The following is a 6,620-nucleotide window of genomic DNA, read 5'->3' as shown; positions in this document are numbered from 1 at the left end:
TCACTCCGCAGGGACACATGTGTACGCACACACTTGAACTTTAGTCTAGAATCTCACCATGGTGTAACATCCCAAAATTCTAAATTTTGGAATGTTATAATAATTAGATAGATTTGATTGATTGTTTGATTGATTGTCTAAAAGTGAGTGAATTCGAAACTTTTTGAAAGTTAAAAGAGAGGGAATAAAAGGACTTTCCCAAACTTTCATATTGGCTTTCTCATATCCATGAATTCAAATTCTTTTCAACACAAAACCCTAGAGAGAAGATGACATGACTTCTTCCATTTATTTAAATGACCAGGGGTGTTGAAAATATTTGAATTTCATTTGGAAAATATTTCCAATTCTGCAACTTTATGCAACTCAATGATTTTCACGAGCGAAGATAAAATGACTTCTTCAAATTATATGAAATATGAGTTGGGAGTTCAAAGAATTAAATTCAAAATTCATTTGAATTTATTTTCAATTTGGAGATATTTGAGTTTTTTTCAAATTATTTTTCTCCAAAATAAAAATAATTGGAAAATAGGGTAACATGATTCCCTACAATAGAAAATTGGAGAAAAATTAATTTGAAATCATTTTGGTATTTTTAAAATGATTTTTGTTGGATTTTAATAGACCAGTAGCACTCTTTGATTTATCTAAATTTGTGTGAATTTTCTTTAATGCTAGAAAAATGTTCACGTCATAGAGAATCTTTTTCTGAAAATTTTGATATATTATATGCCTATATAATATTTTTAGTTATTTTGTTTTTATTATTTTAGTTCTCTGGAAAAAAAATTCTTTCCCCGACTGGGCCGTCCCAGCTCCTGCCAGGCCGCGGCCCAGCCCAGCTAGCCCACGCCGCTCGTCCGAGCTTGGGTCGGAGTCCCGAGCCGCGACGCCATCACCGTCGCCTCCGTGCCGCCGCCGGCCTCTTCTTGCCCCCTCCTCCACGCATCTCGCCGCCCCTCCCCTCCATAAATAGAGCCGCCTGGACCCCGACCTCTTTCTCCTCAAACTGGAGCTGCCATCGCCTCCCGCAGCCTTGCACAAACCTCGCCGGAGTCCGAACTCCGACGAGATCCGCCGCCGTCGCGCCTCGCTCCACCGCCGCCTACGCCCGACGCCACCACCCCCTTCGGACTCGCCTCGCCGAGCCGCTCCTCCCCATCTACTTCGCCGACGCCGTTGAGCCCCGGAGCCGCCGCCCGCTCGAAGCCGCCGCCGCCGCCATCTTCTTCGGTGACGCCGACGCCCACCACCGCGGTAAGCCCGGCTCCTCCCTCGTCCGTTAGATCTAGGGTCAACAGCTAGGATTAGATCTAGTCGTTCTTTTTACGAACCGGTATTTGTTAAATAGCGAACGCTCGCTGTTTACCTCTTCGCAGCGAGCAAATTCGTTAGTTAGCGTTCGGTAACGAATGTTCACTTTTTAGATTTCTCTTTTTCTTTTATTTCTTTAGTTCTCAGTCCAGGGACCCGTACGTGAATATTTTCTTTACAGATCAGCCCCTGGTTTTCAAACGACTATAACTTTTTACTCGTTAGTCCAAATCCAACGAAACCAACGCCCACATCTTCGTTATGATCCCCTCAATCCAGTAATCCAACTCAAACATGTTTTTGAAAAGTTTAAAATTTGAATTAGATCAGATTTGAATTCAAACTTTGTTTGATCATAACTTGAGTTTTGTAGCTCCATTTGAGTTGATTCTTTTTGCAAATCGAAGCTCTTGACCTAAAATTTCTGATAAGGCCAAATTCACATAATTTTGGTACTGTTAGAAAATGTTTTATGTTGCAAGAGTTATTTTCTTGGTTTCGATGTTTTCCGAATTGTTTTCTTCGTTCTTCCCGATCTTTTGGGTGATTGCTTATGTGTGGTTACTATTGCTTGCTTACGATAGATTGACCGGCATGTGACGAGTAGAACAATCAAGATTTTTAGTGCGAATCATCTTCATCAACATTGCAGGCAAGTTCACACTTTGATCATATCCCTTTTCATACCCAGTTTTTATGCATTAGTTACAACCCTCAAACATTGCATGAGTAGGATTAATAACATGTGGGTATTGGGAAGTAATTGATGAGGTAGTACCTATTTCCTGTTTATTATCAAACCCTTGGGAGTTACTATTACGTTATGCTTATAGTGCCATGCTATGCTCGTAGACGTGGATTGGGTTTTGAGAGTATTCATGACAGATGTGAGATTGTTAATTAATGGTTTACTTAAGGTGGCAACTTAAACACACATCTGGGTGGATTGAGGCACCTGGTTATTCTAGGATTGCCTGTCTAGGCACCTGGGTAGACCAGGATTGCCTGTTTTTTTATGGACCGCCACCCAGGCTCAAAGGGATCATGAGATTTTTCATGCTAGAAACTTCCGTGTGCAGCCACAAGCTATTATGGGCTCTAGCATAGTTGACTAAGTTGTGCGAACTCTTACAGTGGTAGACTAGCAGATGTAGGGGATGTAGGTGGTACGGTCTACCCGATCGTAAGGTGCTAGCGCTTCTGAAAGACCATGTCTCGGTCATCCGTCTTCTCAAACACCATGTAGTGCGAGAAACCAAACGGAGGTGATCGAGTCTTGTGGGGAAAAGTGCGCAAACCTCTGCAGAGTGTAACAAACTAATCATGGTTAGTCGTGTCCCCGGTTATGGACATCTTGAGTATCTAGTTCTTGGATTATCCTATTGATCTCATCATGTTACTTTAATTAATATTGTTGGGTTTTAATGTTGATGCTTAATTGGGATTGAGAATGCTGTCAACCATTCTCAATGTTTAACAACCACCATGATAGTTAAATAAAATTTATTCCTTTGTAGTAGGGAAAAATTGGCTTTACGCAAAACTATAACCATAGAGCTTTTCCACCAGCCAAATATGCATGTAGTGATAGCCATTGTTCATCATTCTCTATGGTGTGAATTTGCCAGTACATTCAATGTACTGACCCTTTGTGGCTGCAACGTCTCATGTTGCAGGATTATCTTACGACGAGTAAGTGATACGTTAGGGTTATGATTTCTACACTCAACTTTGCCGTTGGTGTTGATGGGAATCCACAACCTTGTTACTTCCGCTATTTGGATTGAGGTAATAGTATTTTACGTTACTTATACATGTGATTTACCTCTGTTATAAATCCTCGAGTACTGTGTGTGTCAGCATACCGATCCAGGGATGACACGTAAGCACAGAGACTTGATCCATTCGGGTCGGGTCGCTGCACATGATCCACACTGTAACACGTGCCAAGATGAATCCACCTTTGGTCAAATGCCTCTCGTTGTCGGTTAAAACGGATAACCTTCACGGGCTAACGAATGGGCACATCACTAATAACCACATGTGGAAGTGTCTGAGGACCACCAATGCATGCATGTGGCTCAAATATGTATGTATGAAAGGGTTGTGTAATGTTTTATAAAAACCAATTCATGACTTTGATGTGGCACCTGCCTCACAAAAGGTCAATCCCACATGGAGGCTAACGACTCATAGTGTACTGCCGGACCCCCCCCCCCCACACACACACCGTACCACCACCGCCACTTGGAGGCATGTCAAACTTTTTCTGCAGCGAACATGTGACCAAAGGAGTGTCGTGTTAAAATTTGAAAAAAAAAATCAGAGATCATTCGGCCATTTTTATACATGGATTGATTTCCTAGTGATTTAATGTGCGAAAAACAAATTTTAGCTACATGCACATGTGATAGTGCACCAAAATAGATTGGAAAATCATATGTGTGTCCCTGGGTGCATGTTTAGTCTGCATGTAAGAAATTTCAAACATAGATAATCTTGTGATTTTAAAATCCACTAAATCCAAAACTTAGTTGAAATTCATGAAACGTATTGTGGTGTCATATGGATACCAATGGACTGTGATGTTATATTTTTTGTCAAATTAGAGATAAGTTTTGATATAATCTTCTTACAAATTGGAGATTATTAATAAGACAACCAATATTGCAAAAGGATTATTTACTCGAACTGTCAGCATTAGATCAACAATGTATGTGCCATGCTTCGGTTAACCAATAAAGTGGAATAATTAATCATCAACAAAGAAAAACAATATACATGCCACCACGCGTCCCGTGTGCCATGCGAACACGCGTGAGTTGACGGGACGCATGCGAGCAGTCCGCCGCACAGGCAGACCGGGAGGCATGCGCGTGTTCATTGTGCAGTGTCACCGGGAGGCGTGCTAGTAGCTATGCGAAATCATAGTAGGCATGCCAGCTATCCGCTGCATAGGCTCACTGGGAGGCGAGCCAACCCTTTGACCACCACCTGCGTCGCTCCCACTGCTCCATATTAATGCCCCGCCCAAGCCGCTGATCATAATAGGCGGCTGTTCCCCCCGTCCACAGTGGTCACCGCCGTCTGGATTGTATGAGGATGCCGCCAAAATGCACCACGGGAGGGAGTGGTGACACCGGGGCTGGTGAAGCACCCGCGCAACACGTGAAGCTGGGCACAGAGGTTGTCGTCACCACCAACGAGGTCTCGCGTGGGCAATAGCGCGACCTTGACATCGTCGCCGCCATCGCCCCTCCCCAGCCAGAGCCGGATGTCCATAGCAACTCTGGCAACGACTCCGACTTCGACGAAAAACCAGTTAGTTACCTATACCCATTTTTGCGGCAAATATATCATGTGCTTTCTCTGGTCACCCATGCCCCCTCCCCCTCCATTTTTGGAATAGAAATCCTATGGTTATGTTTTCTCAGTTCATGAAATCAAAGTAAGATTCGTTAGATCCATGTAGTGTATTGATTGTTTGAATGGTATTCGTCTAGGATTAGTGATTAATTGTTTATTCTGTACAAATGGTTTTTGCTAATAATCTGACTAGGATTAGCGTTCATGCTAATAATTCATAGCCAGATCTTGAGAATTGATTCTAAATGACCTACATATATGTTTGTGCTATTTTTTTCTTCCAGATCCTGAGAATTGATTTTAAATGTCCTACATATATGTTTGTGCCAATTTTTTCCTAGATTGGTATGTACACTGATGAGGCTCTGACCAGCGGCACCGCCGGTTGTAGATCATGCACCCGGCGGTGCGGGCAGAAGAGGCCACGCCCCTGGATCTGAGGAACCCGTAGAATCTCGGGCAGAGCGCATCAGCGATCTCCCGGATGCCATCCTTGGGGAAATCATCTTCTTTCTCCCCACCAAGGATGGCTATCGCACAAAGGTCCTCGCATCTCGGTGGCGCCCTCTGTAGCGCAACATGCCTCTTAATCTTTCCTATCATCAGCTATATGTCGTCGATGATTTTGAACTCCACAAAGCCATCATCTCCTCCCACCAGGGCTCTGTTCAATGCCTCTGCATCCCAGCATGCTGCCTGCTAGCCATACCCTGCATAGTGGACACCTGGTTGGCATCCCGTGAATTTGAAAAACTCCAGGAGCTTGAGCTCTACCATTACTACAAAAATAGCTTACCACCAACCGTTGTATCTCTGCCCTCACCACCGATGTCCATCTCATGGTTTTCCTCCTCTCTCCACACCGCCACCTTGTCTCAATGCCATCTACTAGACAATCTGGTACAAATGGTTCAACTCCCACTACTAAAAAAACTTGTGCTTGTGGTAGTTGTCGGCGCTCTGTGACTGGGGGATACCTAGACCCGCCTGCCTGTGGCCCAATGCGTGGCTCCATCGACGGCCCAGCGCGGCCCAGCACCAAGACTTCATGAGCAAGACCCTCGCGAGGGCCCCCGCCTTGTGAGGCGAACGACATCAAGGCCTCCTAAGGAGAGGATATCTCAAGGCTTGCACCCACCTCACGGGGCGCACGATGATGTGAGCCATGACGACCAGGATCAGGAGGGTGCCAGTGGGCGCAGGAGAGGATAGTTTCCTCTTTGGTGCTAGAAGGACAAAGCCAGCATGAGGGTTCCCAAGGAATCCCCAAATCTTACCTCTTTGGTGCAACAAGACCAAGACCACTGGTTCAGCAGGACGAAGGTCATCACCGAGCCCACCAGTGTGTCACGACCAGAAGCTTTGCAGGCGAATACCACCTTTAGTCAGGATAGGGTGTACTCTTGTCCCCCTTTGAATTTGGCCGATGTGGTATCCCTTCCCGCCTAAACCATGAGGGAATAGGACCGGGGCCAGTATATATATAGGCTAGTATACGCCATAGAGAGGGATCGAATCCATTCACCCTCCAGAGCCCTTGCAAGGCAGCTGACCCATTGAACTAGTTCATCTTCATCCTCCTCGCAAGGCAATCCACCACAAAGCAGGAGTAGGGTTTTACACTACATGGTGGCCAGAACCTGGGTAAGCTACTGTGTACGGTTCTTCTCCCTTCTCGCACGAGCACGGCGGAGCATCATGATACGTCCATTTTGCATCATGTTTACATACTATTATTTACTATGTTTTAATGCAAAATTACGCTTTTTGGAGTGATTCTAATGTCTTTTCTCTCATAATATGTAAGGTTTACACAAAGAAGGAGAATACCAGCAACTGGAATTCTGGACTTGGAAAAGCTACGTCAGAGTTAGCTATTATGCACATCTCCAAATGAGCTGAAACTTTACAGAGAATTATTTTGGAATAAAATAAAA

Source organism: Triticum dicoccoides, chromosome 7A (genome assembly GCF_002162155.2).
Source record: "Triticum dicoccoides isolate Atlit2015 ecotype Zavitan chromosome 7A, WEW_v2.0, whole genome shotgun sequence".
Taxonomy (NCBI): Eukaryota; Viridiplantae; Streptophyta; class Magnoliopsida; order Poales; family Poaceae; genus Triticum; species Triticum dicoccoides.
This window is presented reverse-complemented; position numbering follows the sequence as displayed.